The sequence below is a fragment of the Podarcis bocagei genome (genome assembly GCF_964188305.1).
Source record: "Podarcis bocagei genome assembly, chromosome: 6".
In the NCBI taxonomy this organism is placed as follows: Eukaryota; Metazoa; Chordata; class Lepidosauria; order Squamata; family Lacertidae; genus Podarcis; species Podarcis bocagei.
The window spans coordinates 80,624,074-80,638,839 of record NC_138130.1 but is presented as its reverse complement, the minus strand read 5'-3'; the positions used below and the strand labels follow the sequence as shown (position 1 = coordinate 80,638,839).

Genomic DNA, 14,766 nt, shown 5'->3' with positions numbered 1-14,766 from the left:
GCTGTTAAGAACATGTTAACAGTTCTGCACTCACGACACATTAACAGTTCTGAACCCACGACACACATTTTTGCACAGGGAATATTACCATAAGGCTTATATGAGCATATTAGGATGACAAATTAAGCAGGAATAGGCAACCTCTTTTGGGTCTGAGGGCTGCATTAACCCCTTAGCCAACCGCCTGGGAGCCACAGGTCAGATGCATAGCTGTCAACTTTTCCCTTTTTTTAAGGGAAATTCCCTTATTCCAAATAGGATTCCTTGCAAGAAAAGGGAAAAGTTGACAGCTATGGTCAGATGTGGACACAGCGGGAGGATGGAACGAGTCACAATATGTACGCCTACATAAAGCGCACACTACAAACACACAAAGCATGCTCATATGTGTGTGTGCATGTGTATACACACATGCATACTCACTTTCCCTCTACCCATAGCAATTAGACTTCCAAAAAGAATGCTAGTTTTTTTCAACCCAAGTTTCCAGAGGAATTTAACCCTCCCCTCCCCAGGTAAATGCACCAGGAAGATCGTCCCTCCCTCTGCAATGATAATAGAAACAACAACAACAGAAAAACTATTTCTATTGAAACAGAACTTTCAAGTCTAATTGCAGCACAGGTGGGTACATTTTCTGTGTTGGGAGGATGCAGCATACAGTGAGGTCTATATTTACACAATAAAGGAAAGGACTGTTTCTTTTTCTTGTTTGGATTGGTAAATGAGTAGCAGGCTAGTTCTTCGTGACATGTACTTGAATGTGAAAACAAAACCATCTGTACTCAGTAGCAGAGATAATCTTGTACATATGCGCCAAGCAGAACACCAGTTTCTGAAGACCTGCAGTAGCAAACTCTCCAAAATCTCATAACGTCCTGGAAATACAGTCCGGTTTTCTGAACAGCCTGTTGTTTTTCCTTGACTCATATCTTTAGTGTGCAGCTGCCTTCATTAAACTGTGTGCTTACCTAGAAATGTGTTGGTCTTTGAAGCACAAAACCTCTCTTAACTTTTTACCTTCTTCTCTTTCTCTAAAATATCGACACTATACATACAACTGCATTCATTCATTATGTTGAGCACTGGGGCATGACCAACAGTGGCTTGTTCGAAAGATACATTTACTTTAGTTTCCCTCTGGTTTCTCATCTTTTATCCTTCATATGTTAGATTAATACAGATATAAAACTTGGAGGAACCAGAAGGGTTATAATGTATGCAAAATAGCATCTTAATGGACTATCCTAGGTTGGTCTACAGATTTTGTAGTTTCACACAATGCAGTGGAAAGGCAGAATGAAAAGGTGGAATGATCCTAAGTGTGTGTGTGTATCATATAGTGTGTTGTATATTTTCTCTCATATATATATATATATATATAGAGAGAGAGAGAGAGAGAGAAAGTACATGCAAGTCTGGTGTACCGCTAGGAAGGGTGAGGCAGCTCACCTCAGGCAGCCAGTTTGAGGCTCAGTAATTATAAGTTACCTTATTATACTTTACTGGCAATGAAAGTGGGTTTTCTGACATTTCTTGAAATATTTCTGATTACAAGCACTTGAAATCTTTGCAGTTCTATTAGAATATACATAGTGTATAAGGGGCTGTTTCTAAAGTTATGTTTCAAGTGACTGAAAACACTCTTTATTTACTTAGAAAAGATTGTAGATAAATCTGTAAGCTGTGTGCATAATAAAATTATCAATAAAAATCAGCAAAACTGAACTACCTCAGTGTGTGGGTTGCAGAACAGTTTGGACATACTTGCTTGCCTCATGCTAAAGCTTACAGTCCTGGGGTCAACAACAAAAATTGCTCTGAAACAAGGCTTAAACAAGCGCAAAAACAGGGGCGTACTCCCCAGAAATACAGGTGGCCAGTGTGACACTAGGTAGAATCCGCAGCAGCTGCCCTCTTTGTCGGATTCAGGCCTATCACTAATTTTCAGATACCTCGCTGGGTTGTTGCAAATATAAAATGAGGTTGTGATGTGTGCTTGTGTGAGCGAGATTATAGAGAAGGGTGGAATTGCAAATAATAAATTGCAATGACGTCTCCCCCCGCACCCAATGCAAATGCCGATTGTAAGCTGCTCGGGGCAGGAGGCGCCTTCTGATTACCCTTATAAAAATTGATGACGCAAGAGTAACGACCGGGAATGGTGGAGCCAGCCTCCTCCTTTGTTCTTTCCCTTTCAACTTCGGAGCGCGCACGCGGGCGGGCGGGCGCGCGTGGCTCACAAGGCTCCCCATCGAATCCGCGCGCAAAGAGCGAGCGAAAGCAGCAGGCCGCGCCGCGCGGCTCCTGCCCTCCTTTCCCCGCCGCTGCCTCTGGGAGCCCCTCTTCATGAAAGGGCAGCAGGTGAGAGGCGAGGCGGCGCCAGGCGGTGTGGGGGGCGGGCCCTGCCGGCGCAGCGTCGGGAGAGTGAGGGGCGGGCTCCTCTTGACAGAAGGGAGGGAAGCAGAAGAAGAAGAAGAAAAAGAAAAAGAAGAGCCACCGGCTGCTGCCGCCGCCGCCGCCTCCTCCACCGCCACCTCCGGCAGCCCCGGCGGAGGCGAGGATACGGTGAGTCCAGGGGAGGAATGGGCTCCACACGAGGAGGCTCGAGCCCACGGCTTCCCTCTCTCTTTTTTTAATGGGGAGCCGCGCCTCGGAAGGGGTGAGGGTCCCCCAGCCCCTCCCCAGAGGTTGGTCTCCCTTGCCATTTGGAGCCCTGGAGAAAGTTTTCCGAGTAGGGAAGGGAGTTAGGAGTTATCCTCATTGCACCCCATCCTCTTCCCTCCTCTAAATTCAGGCGGGGGTTCCAGGTGTGGAGTTTTTTTTTGGGGGGGGGTTAACATCCCCTTCTTCCCTCAGCATCCCCCCTCGAGGTGCCTTCCAAGGATCACCCACTCTCTGCTCCCTTCCCGCTTCCTCGGAGGTGCCGCCACGACGACTTCCCCCATAGGGGCCAACTCCTAGGGGCGGAGGGGTCTTTGCTCCCCCCATAAAATATTTGAGCCCCCCCCCCCAGTTGATGGGCACTGCCATTCAAATGGTGTGTGTACACCGTGTCATGTGGTCGATTATGCGGGGCGGGGCTTACCTGCCCCCCCTCAATATTTTATTCAAGTTGGCACTCCTGACTTCCCCTCTCCAGTGCCATAGAGAGCTGCTAAATCTCCCACTCCACTAAGACCTCTTCACTGACTGAAGGACTTGCCTCCCTCTTGTCCTCTCCTCACTGTCCCCTCTCTCCTTTCTCTGCCCCTTGGATTGTACCCATCCTTCTGTGACAGCAGGATTTGCCATAAAAACAGCATCCAGTGGGAGGCGTAATGCCCCTTCCTCTTCCTTTTTTCTCCCCTTTGAAGGAAACTGGGGGTGCCTTAGAGCTGCTCCTCTCTTCAGGAATTTGTTTATTTGTCCATCTCAGTATCTAAATGATGACCACTTGGATGGTAATAGATTTGTGGGTTGCTGCCCTCTCTGGCCTGAGAAATATCCTGCCTGCCATATGCTCTGTGTTCCAGATAACTTATTTTTGGACACATTTTATAGTTGTGTGCCTTTATAAATAGTTTAATCCATATTTAAGTACAGAAAGGGAAGTGACTTCATCAGCTATTTCTAATGATATTTTAATGCCCATTACTAAATAGGGTCATTTTGATGCTTTCTGTCTAGACTGATGTAGGCTGTGGTCCTAAAGTATATTTGCTTGGAAGTTACACTGAAGTCACTGTAAGTTTTGAAATGTATTTATAGCACAAAAAATTGCACAGGGACAATTACTTTGACACTGGAATATTTTGGATCAGGGTGGTACCTTTATGACATGTACTAATTTTTCCAAATTATGTTATTTGAGTTTTTGGCAATATATTTGTAGCACATCAGATGTGTTGTTTTTAAAGGAGTTAAAGATCTGATAGTGGTCTTAATTAAAACCAATAATTTGGAAAAGGGGATGCTACTTAACATCAATGGATGTCACCATTTCAGAATATTTGATCCAATTAAGACCTTGATCTATGGATCAGTAAGTACACTGAAAGCCCTCTTGAAGACTAAGGAAGGACATCTGAAGTTTGTAACATTTGCATGACAGGATCAACCTATTTTAATATTGTATATTCAGGATACAAATATACATACTCCTAGGCTAAAATATATTTCCAGTTCCAGTGCAATTAGGGCTGGAGGGATTTTATCAGTATAACACTGTACTGCAATATTTTTGAAAAGTGTAAAGAGGAATACTATTAAATTACATTTTGCATCATGAAAACAAGTGCCTTCTTTGGTTTTGCTAAATTTCAATGTTTGTTATTACACGTGGTTTTCAATACCCATGCCACAAATCAGCATTTCATTTGCCTTTAGATTTTTTTTTTAACACATAACATGGGTATCTATGAAGTTAGCAATATTACATTTCAAAAGGGGGGGGGGGAGGATCTCTCTGGCTATTTATGCCAACCACACTGTTAGCACAGAAGGATTTTCATTGCATTGTGGGTATACCTACAGAACATTTATTTAGTAAACAGGATGTGATTTGAGAGCCACAACGTGTGGGAGCTTCCATTTGCAGATTAAGAGTACCCATCCCAGCATAGTTTTGGCATTACCTCCCCAGTCAGCCCACTGCATGTGGTTAGTGTCTTTATAGCAACTTCGTAAGGTGGGTCATACTGTGAACAGAGTTGATGGAGATGAATGACCTGATCAAGGGAGAAAAGTGGCTTTTCTAAGATGACCATATAAATTCAGAGCACAGGTGAGGTTCAAATGGAAGACTTCCTTGTTTTGTAGCTCAATGTTTTGACCACTGTACAAGCTTCTACCTACAATGATGGCCAAGACTACACAAATAGTCTTTGCATGGTGTTTCTCCATCATCATAGGTAGAAGGCACTTATGTCTAACAATGCGATGTACAAAGTCACAGCTGATTTGGCTAAACTTTACTAGTGTTGTATTATGAAATATGACAATACTGTGAAGTAGAAGTCACATGCAAGTGGTTGGATGAAGTGGAAGTTACATGAAAGGTCCCTGGCTGCATTCTCATATAGTGCCACACACACACACCTTGCATAGCTTGGAGGTTTATTTTGGCAGCTTTCACTGCATCTTTGCTTGTTGCACTGTTTCTACCAGGGATGGTGCTTTTTTATCGCCAGGGGTTTTTTTTATAAAAAAAACTCCAGTTATTTTTAAAAAGCCAGCTTCCAGGAGTTCCAGGCACTTACTCAGGGTTTGTGCTTCCTTTTAGAAATGAGGCACAATGGAGACTGGGATGTCTTTAGGACATATGGTTTATTTGCACATATACAGTATTACAACCTAAGTCTGTGATGGAGGGAATCATAGTGTCAACAGCACAAAAGGGTCTCGTTTCTTCCGTAGTCACAGCCTTGGTGCTTTATTTCTAGGTTGTATTACTGCTCCAAAACACTACTTCAAACTCTGGCTTTGCCTGTTGAGGGAGGTGCCCCCACCAATTTATCATCTTGTACCAAGCCCTTGACCCTTTCTTCTCTTAATGACTCAGGCAATCACCTCAACACAGGGAATTAGCCTGTCTTACATTTAAACACTTGCTGGGTCCAGGGGTTCAGGAAGCTGGTCTGACTTATATTTACCGTATTTTTTGCTCTATAAGACTCACTTTTTCCCTCCTAAAAAGTAAGGGGAAATGTGTGTGCGTCTTATGGAGCGAATGCAGGCTGCGCAGCTATCCCAGAAGCCAGAACAGCAAGAGGGATTGCTGCTTTCAATGTGCAGCGATCCTTCCTGCTGTTCTGGCTTCTGAGATTCAGAATTCCCCCCCTTGTTTTCCTCCTTCAAAAACTAGGTGCGTCTTGTGGTCTGGTGCGTCTTATAGAGCGAAAAATACGGTAAATACATGCTGAGTCCAGGGATTACAGGTGTCTAGCACCCACAAACTCCTAACAATACGGTTTAAAGTTGGCTTCGTTTCATGTGACATGTAAATCCACTGTATATCCTCCGGTTTCAATATTCCTGAGAATCACATCTTTTAGAGGTAAGACACAGACTGAGCAAGTGCAAGTGGCAAAGATAAACTTCTTTTTTACGTACTGTTTCCACTCATAAATGAAAATGAGCTAATTCACACAGTGTTTGGAACATAGGATGCTTCCCTGTACTGAGTCAGACCATTGGTCAAATCTTTCTCTATACTGTTGTTGTTGATAATATTCAGCATTAAGAAAAATATGTAGACTTGGAGTCAGTCAAAACCATCTTTTCAGTCACATAGTGTACTGGTTTGTGAAAATATACTGTGTGTCTTTAAAATATATTAACGGCTTGCAGGCCAGGCGGTCTTTTGCACGCAGATGGTATCTCTGTATGAAATAATTCATAAACAATCCATACTGGGATTGTGATGAACTGATAAAGTGAACAGTAGTAGGGACAGTAAAAAAATTATATCAGACACACAATCTTTTTCACCTGCTATCCAATGCCACCTGCAGATTAATCTTCAAATCACGTATAAGGTGACTATCTTTCTCCAGTTGAAGGGTTCATATTTATATAGATTAAACAGGAAATGAAATTGATACAATGAAAGATAAATAATAGAACTTGACAATAGTCCTAAATCCCTTAGAAAAAGGAATACAAATTAGAAAATAAATATTGAGAGCTGGTGACATTCAGACTCCTCTTCTTAAATATACAGTGGTACCTTGGGTTACATATGCTTCAGGTTACATACGCTTCAGGTTACAGACTCCGCTAACCCAGAAATATTACCTCGGGTTAAGAACTTTGCTTCAGGATAAGAACAGAAATCGTGCTCCGGCGGCGCAGCGCCACCAGGACGCCCCATTAGCTAAAGTGGTGCTTCAGGTTAAGAACAGTTTCAGGTTAAGAACAGACCTCTGGAACGAATTAAGTACTTAACCTGAGGTACCACTGTATATTTTTGGGGCATTTTGACATGCTACTGCCCCCACCCCGTCAAGGATTGGCATCCATGGGATCAGTTTCCATTTCAGATGTAAAATAATCTTGTAGCAATTCTGGGTGTGTGTCGATCTAGCTGCCCCTCTCTAGATTGTTGCCACTGTAATTATGTTAGACAGACGTGAACAACAACTCTGGACTAGCGCATGGTTACTGAGCGAGATGACACAAAACTGACACTAGAATGACATCATTTTTGGCATTTCTGTCAGCTTGAAAATCTGTATGTCATGTCACCCTCTCCTAAACACAATCTGTAGCCAAGGTTTGTCCTCTGGCGGCGACTTCTTCTTTTTCTTCTTCCGACTCATGATTTCTTTGGGAGAGCTAAACCATATGCACAGGTCCAGATGACATGCAATTTTACCTAGAGCTTGTGCACTTCCATGCTTCTGCAAAGCCATGACTTTGTGCAACATGTAGGTGAAGCCATAAAGGGGTGTGTGCAGTGCATCTCAGCATGAACTGCACATATGCACATTCTCCTTCCCCATGTGTCCTATGTCAGGTAGGTGGGCTACCTCATGCAAATCTATGATGTGACTGCATTCAGAATACTGCATTCAGTTCTGGTCAGTTCACCTCAAAACAGCCGTTGTAGTGTTTATCCCTACATAGGTAAAGGTAAAGGGACCCCTGACCATTAGGTCCAGTCGTGGCCGACTCTGGGGTTGCGGCGCTCATCTCGCTTTATTGGCCGAGGGAGCCGGCGTACAGCTTCCGGGTCACATGGCCAGCATGACTAAGCCGCTTCTGGCAAACCAGAGCAGCGCACGGAAACGCTTTTTACCTTCCCACTGGAGCAGTACCTATTTATCTACTTGCACTTTGACATGCTTTCGAACTGCTAGGTTGGCAGGAGCAGGGACTGAGCAACGGGAGCTCACCCCGTCACAGGGATTCGAACCGCCGACCTTATGATTGGCAAGTCCTAGGCTCTGTGGTTTAACCCACAGCGCCACCCGTGTCCCTACATAGTTCCATTCTTATTTCAGACATCGTGATATACTGATATATCACAATGTTTAGCTGTTGATATGTCGCCATATTGAGATATCTCCCAGCCCTAATTGTAGGGTTTGGAATGGTTAAAAACAAAAAAATGGCAACCAAGGGGATGAAGTGACTCCCCTGTGAAGAAACGTTGCAGTTTGGGACTTTAGGGAAAAGACAAGGAAGAAGTGGTGACATGATAGAAGTTTATAAAATTCTGCACGACATAACACCAGAATCCATGGACAGCCAGTGAAGCTGAGTGTTGGAAGATTCAGGACAGATAAAGTAAAGTGCTTCTTCACGCAGCACATAGTTAAACTATGGAACTCACTTCCACAGTAGGCAGTGTTGGCCACCAACCTGGGTAGTTTTAGAAGAGAACTGGACAATTTTTTGGAGGAAATGGTCGTTTTCATGCCACCACACTTAAAAGATAGTTAAGGAAGTGTCTGTGTTTGCACATAACACCAAGGCATAGTTAAAACGAGTAAAATAGACTTAATATTTCAGAGCTGAACTGGTTTCAGATTAGGCCCTGTGAGCACTGATCATAATAAAAGAAATGGTTTGATCCAGTATTTTTTAACGCGTTAAAATGTCTAGGACAATACATCTGCAGTAGATGCTTTTGTGGTCTGGAGATAGCTTTGCCCCATGTTCTCATCTTTTTTATTTATTAAAAATAGAACCTACTCTGTCTTTCAGGTTTTGGGAGTCTTTTGCTGATAAATGCACCATGTTTGCGGCAGCTTCTGTCATACTGGAAGATAAGTCTGTTTCTGATCCCCCTCCCCCCACCCAATATAATTTAGGTAGTTATGATTCTGTAATCTTTAATTCTTGTTTATTGTCTTGGGTATTGGAGTAATATATTCCTAGCATGCCAAAGTATGTTAATTTTGATGTGCCTGAAGTTGTTTTTCAAAATATTGTTTTCTCTCATTTTTTGGTATTGCCAACAACTCCTGCTTGCCTAAGTGTGAAGAAAGAAAGACCTCACTCTAGTTAACTGAAATCTAGTTGGTTAAAGGGCTTATCCCCATGTACATTTAAACAACAGTATGCCTGTATTCTTGAGAGGACCTAAGCAAATTAAGCTGCATTCAAATACTGGCATTTGCCTAGTGATTATGTGGTGATATGGTGCCACATCAAGTAATGCAACAGTTGAAGCTAATGTTAGTTTTCAGAGTTCACTTACTTAAGATAAGGAAGTGAAATGTGATGTTGTCATGGTGACCTGCCTATAAGGGAGCACAAGAAGAACTAAGCTTCTGAATAATTGATAGGTTCGTAAGATTAGGAATGATTTACATGCAGTTCTCTTTTGATGTTCATGCATACTTCAGACATAATCAGGCAAGTAAGCAAGCAAGCAGTTCTTGCAACTAGCTCACCAAAGCTACAATGGCTGATCAGTGTATACTGCATTCTTAAACGTACGTATAGATTACAAAGCAACACAGTTGCCCCAACCCAACTCTGTGTATGTAGCAGCCAGGGGATTGGATTAGGTTTTCGGGTAGCAAGGAAGCGGGCAGCCTAAATGCCTCTACCACGGAAAGCTTGGAGGAAGCTAGGCAAGAACTTTTTCATCTTTCTTAACAAGAAACTCCACCCGGATACAGCTAAGTACAGGACTACATAGTGACTGAACTATGTCATTACGCTATCTTCTCAGCAGCCTTCTGTTCTTGCCATGTCCTGAGCAGCTGATCGGAGTGTCTAATCAAGCGGGGATGCACATTTTTTTGGTGAATCAGGTAATTTTGCACAAATAGCAGCAGTTTATGGGCTCTATTGCCCATGCAGCTATGGCTGCCCATTATCCTTACATTGATTAGAGTGATCATGTTAAAGCTATAGATTTGCACATAATTATTTTATACATAACTTCACTGCAATCCCATATGGTCGTACTTCTTGTTCTGGAGTAAATTTTCTAGTGTAAAGGTATTTCTAAAAGGGTTCAAAATTGTATTCCTTCTAAATGGCTTCCTCACTGGTCTGGTATCAGGTGGGTCACTCAGGACCCGGAGCTAGTAATTTATTTAACGGTTGTAGCTTGATGGGTTGTTTCATAGGGCTGGATTTCTTATGTGTTCCTTTGGATAGGTAGTATTCAAAGGCATTGCATATTGCCATTTTGGAGAAGCTAACCCATCATTTAAAGGCTTTCAGAGGCCAGGCAGACCCAGAGGATTTTGCTGCAATTTGGTGGAAGTTTATTTCACACATGAACAAACGGCTTTGTTTTCAGGGCCTGCTCAGGACATTTTCCTGCTTGAGGCAAAAACCCCAGCATAGCCTTGCTGCGCCCACGGCCACCTCCTACTCCTCACCACCAGGCGCTTCCCACTTGCTGCCACCAGCTACCTAATGCCTGCAGCTCACCACATGTTTCCAGGTGCTTACAGTCTCCTTATGCTCCACCACTGCGGTGGGTGTGCCACTGCCCACCTGCTGGCACCAGTGTATCAGAGCTGCTTCTTGTGATGATGGAGAAGGAGGCGTACCCATTGTTAGAAACTGAGATATGAAAGCTGGGAGCTAAATGGCACCTTAAACCTAGGTTATGGGCACAACAATGGAATGTCTAGGCACACTTTTTTATAAGAAGAATACAAAGCTGAAGATGAATGAACTTCAGCTAAAATCTTATATTCATTTTTCACATGGTCTAGTCCTCATCTGAAGACTGCAAAAAACAAAAACAAAGCCATGCTGGAAGTGGGGAGGCAGAAAAAGGTCCCCCTTCCCTTCCAATCTGCAGTTTTAATCTGTGCAGTACTGTGCCCAGAGCTCAGAAACGGCTCACGCTAATGAAATTCCCTGTCGCAAAACGTGCCTAGAACAATGGGAGTTTCGAATGCTGGGCACAACAGTGGGGTTTGTGGCTGCCGTGGTGGGTATGACTGCAGTGGCAGAGGAGTGGGAGGAGGCAGCGAGCACCTGGCACTGGCAAGCACCCAGCAGCGAGTGTGTCAGGGAATGGCTAAACACTGAAGAGTGGTGGCTGGATACTGAGGAGGGAGTAGGCACCGGAATAAGGTGGGTTGGAGACTGACTTGGAAGAAGGGATCAGTGAACTGGGGCAACCTGTAAGAGCAAGGAGTTGAGACTCAGAGGCAAGAGAAGCTGCAGAGAGTGAAGAAACAGGTGCAGGAGGAGAGAGAGATCCGTCAGGCTGGTGTAGAGTCAAGGGCTTCTACACCTCCTCTTCCTGCCCTCTCCTGCACCACTGTCTCCCAGGACCAGGAGAGGAACAAAAAGGGGTGAGCAGAAGCTGCAGCAACAGGGTAGGAAAGATATATATGCTGAGGTCGGGGTCGGGGCCTCTCTGTTGCTGCAACTGCCTCATTGGGTGCATGCCTAGGGGAAGTTGAAAGGTGTAGGACTGATGGACAGCCAGAATTTTTTTGGGGGGGCAGGATTTTTGTTGGGAGGCTCAGAACTGATGTGATTGGTTAGTTAAGTATTTCCATTGTTTTACTTGATCTGGGCAGGGGACAGCTGCCCTCCCTGGCTATGCCCATAGAGGGGCGTGCCTTTGACAATAAAGAGTTAATTCCTCACTCTGGACAGTCCTTGCCTGACAGCCCTGTGACAGAGAACTCAATGGCGGTGAGCACCCAGGAGGTGCCCAGGGGTTGTGCTTAGGGGGTGTGAAGTGGCAGCAACACCACGCTTGGGAGCCTTGCTGCCCTGAGACAACTGCCTCACCACATCTCATGGGCCGGCCCTGATTGTTTTGGACTTTCATTCCATCTAAGTATGAGTTTACAGTCATACCTCGGGTTACAGACGCTTCAGGTTGCGCAATTTCGGTTGTGCACCACACTGAACCTGGAAGTACCGGAATGGGTTACTTCCAGGTTTTGGCGCTCGTGCAGAAGCACTGAATTGCAACCTGCGCGTGAGCAGACGCGCCACTGCGGGTTGCGAACGTGCTTCCCACACGGATCACATTTGCAACCTGAGCATCCACTGTATTTGGTAGAATTTGTAACCTTCTGCTCATTGTCCCTTTGACCTTTGTCTGTTGCTTCAGTGGATTCTGTCAGTATTATTAGATGTATTGGGAGGAATTCGTTATGAGGTTGTTGTTTTCGGACACTCTCTTGAATGTATGTTTGCCATCTTTCTGAATTCTATGATTTTATTGTCTTTTAAAATAAAACAATAATAAAAGAAAGAAAAAGTGACAACTAGATTTCTTTGAAAAGCCATGCTAGGTTTCATTAAAATCTGTTTAAACACGCATTCAGCTTGAATAGCTACTATTGAAACAATGTGAGCAGGGGTGATTGTCTAATGGGTTTTGTATTTGAATATGAATAATGTCACAGGACCAATATAGTACTCTCTCTGCTTTTCATATTCTCAAGAGATCACTATTTTTAGCAGATTTTCTGTGGAAAATATAATGATCTTTATTTTTGAAAGCCTGACTTGTTTTATGTTGCTCTCTGTTATTTTAGAACATACCTTGCTAAAAAAAGGCTTGAAACAAAATGTACCCAAAAGAAATAATGTACTTTATAAGCTCACACAAAAGCCATTTGTAGGCACTGCAACTGCAAAAGGGTGTGATGATATTTACCAGGCTTGGACCACCTTGATATCTATGGAAGAAAGTGCTGTAAAGCTACTGGGAATGCCAAGCATAATATTTTGGTGAATTAGTATTCCAGGTTTTTTTAAAAAAAGTTTCCTATATTCAGAATGCACCAGTGAAATGATATAAACAATAGAAAATACATAAATGATTTCATAATCTGGAGACTGCCGAGTGCTATTCACTGCAATCCATTCATTGCAGGCTGAACTGCAATGTGAAGCAAGTCAGCCCACATCTCACTATGGTTAATGTTAGTTTGTATTTCCATAGGCCTTGTCCACAGTCAAGCATTAATTAGCTGTTAATCCACTTTACGCACCATTCACATTGGACCAGAGTAGTTCACACCTGTGCATATTTGAATCTGAATATGAGGAGCAACTTTGGTCTTTACTGTTCATACCAGCACATGTTCCCATTTGTGTTTGTCACTGCCGATTAAATACCAACCAAGTGTGCGGACAGATACCTTGTTTTTTAACCACCCAAGAAGTGTGCAAGAGCACACAGCCAGGCAACAAGTTCTGAGCATAAACATTTGCAATTATCTGGTTTTGTGCAAATCTGAGGGCTCAAACGATATAGGCCCCATCTGCACTATACATTTAAATCATATTATACTATTTTAAAGAGACATGGCTTCCTGCAAAGAATCCTGGGAACTGTAGTATGTGAAAGGTGCTGAGAAATGTTAGTAGACTCCCTATTCCCCTCATAGAGCTACAATTCTATCCCTCTTCCTGGGAACTCTGGAATTGTAGCTCTCTGATGGGGAATAAGGGTCTCCTAACAACTCTCAGTGCTCTTAACCAAACCACAGTTCCCAGGATTCTTTGGAGGAAGCTGTGACTGTTTAAACTGGTATGATATTGCTCTAAATGTACAGAGCAAATACAGTGGTACCTTGGTTTTCAAACGTTTTGGAAATCGAACGATCTTCCGGAACGGATTACCTACGTTCGAAAACCAAGGTACCACTGTATATGTATAAGGCCATGTTCCTCTGTTCAAGAGCTCATCAGAAATAGCTATGAGCATGGACAGAAAAGAATGGAAAGCAATAGTAAATTCTCAGCACACACACTTTTCAGATTGCTGAGCAGTATGTGGTGTAGAAATTTCTAATATGTTTTCCTTGTGTGGCTTTCTAGATTTGTGCAAATCTGAGGGATCAAAAGAATGTGTGTATGCTGGAAATAGTTACAAGCACAGCCGGAAAAGAAATGAAAGCATTAAGGAAAGAGTGGGAGTGGACAGGGGAATAGCAAAAAGGTGACTATTGATCCACCCACTCAAAAAAACACTGAAACAAATTGCCTGCAAGTCCGAGTGAAGCAGTTTGGAACAAAAATTTTCTCCAATTAATTTGATTCTAACCATGTCAGGAAAACCTGAATCTACATGGGGAAAGCATCAATATTGGTGCCGTTTGAGCATAATGTCATGTGGATGACACAGATTAAATGGGAATGCGAACAACTTGCACAGTTCTCTGGGGTGGACAAGCCCTTAAACAGAGCTCTAGAATTAATATGTATACACTAGTTTATGTACATAAAGCACGAACATTTGTGTTTTAAAAATAACCCATCTGGCTGGGAGAATGTGAGAAACACACACAATCACACACACAAAATCTATGCCCGCCCCCCCCCCCCCCGCTTCTGCTTCTTATATTCATTTTGTAGTGGAAAAACATTGCGGCTTCTCTGGTTTATTCTCCATCCTTTCTGTTACTAAGCAGTTGAGTGGTGCTGCTTGAGTTGTTAGGTTCACAGGCTGCCACAGCTGTGACCAATACATTAACCAGCTAAACAGCGCAGGAAATTATTTCTAGCACAACTGATGAGGAGAGTATTTATGTGGATGCAGGAGATGCACAATAAGGATCTCCTTTGTTGTTTACTTCAAAGCAGTTGTGTGGGGATTCTAACGTCACTGAGAAAGCAATGATACAGAGGCACGTATGAGTTTTTAACCCCTTTCCATTTTCCAGGTTAATACCTCTTTCTCTCTGAAGCTGCTTTGCGCTCCACGGAGGACCTTACCTTCCTCCGCCTCCATTGAGCCAGTTGGGAAATGCCATAGGGTGAAAAGGTTTAACCTCATCCCACCAGTGCCACTTCCCTAATCAAGTTAGCAACTTCCCACAGATGGTT

At 43.3% G+C, this 14,766-nt stretch overlaps 1 protein-coding gene across 2 annotated transcripts in view; it reads left to right on the top strand.

Annotated features, from left to right (window-relative positions):
- The first annotated feature begins 2,154 nt into the window (after positions 1-2,154).
- The window catches only part of FRY (FRY microtubule binding protein), a 189,903-nt gene continuing 177,291 nt past the window's right edge, over positions 2,155-14,766 (top strand). The window contains exon 1 of one of the 2 annotated variants that reach the window (XM_081197846.1): positions 2,155-2,568. The gene's annotated coding sequence lies outside the window, so the exon portion shown is untranslated. The remainder of the gene's footprint in view (positions 2,569-14,766) is intronic. The other variant, XM_081197845.1, reaches the window with a different exon arrangement.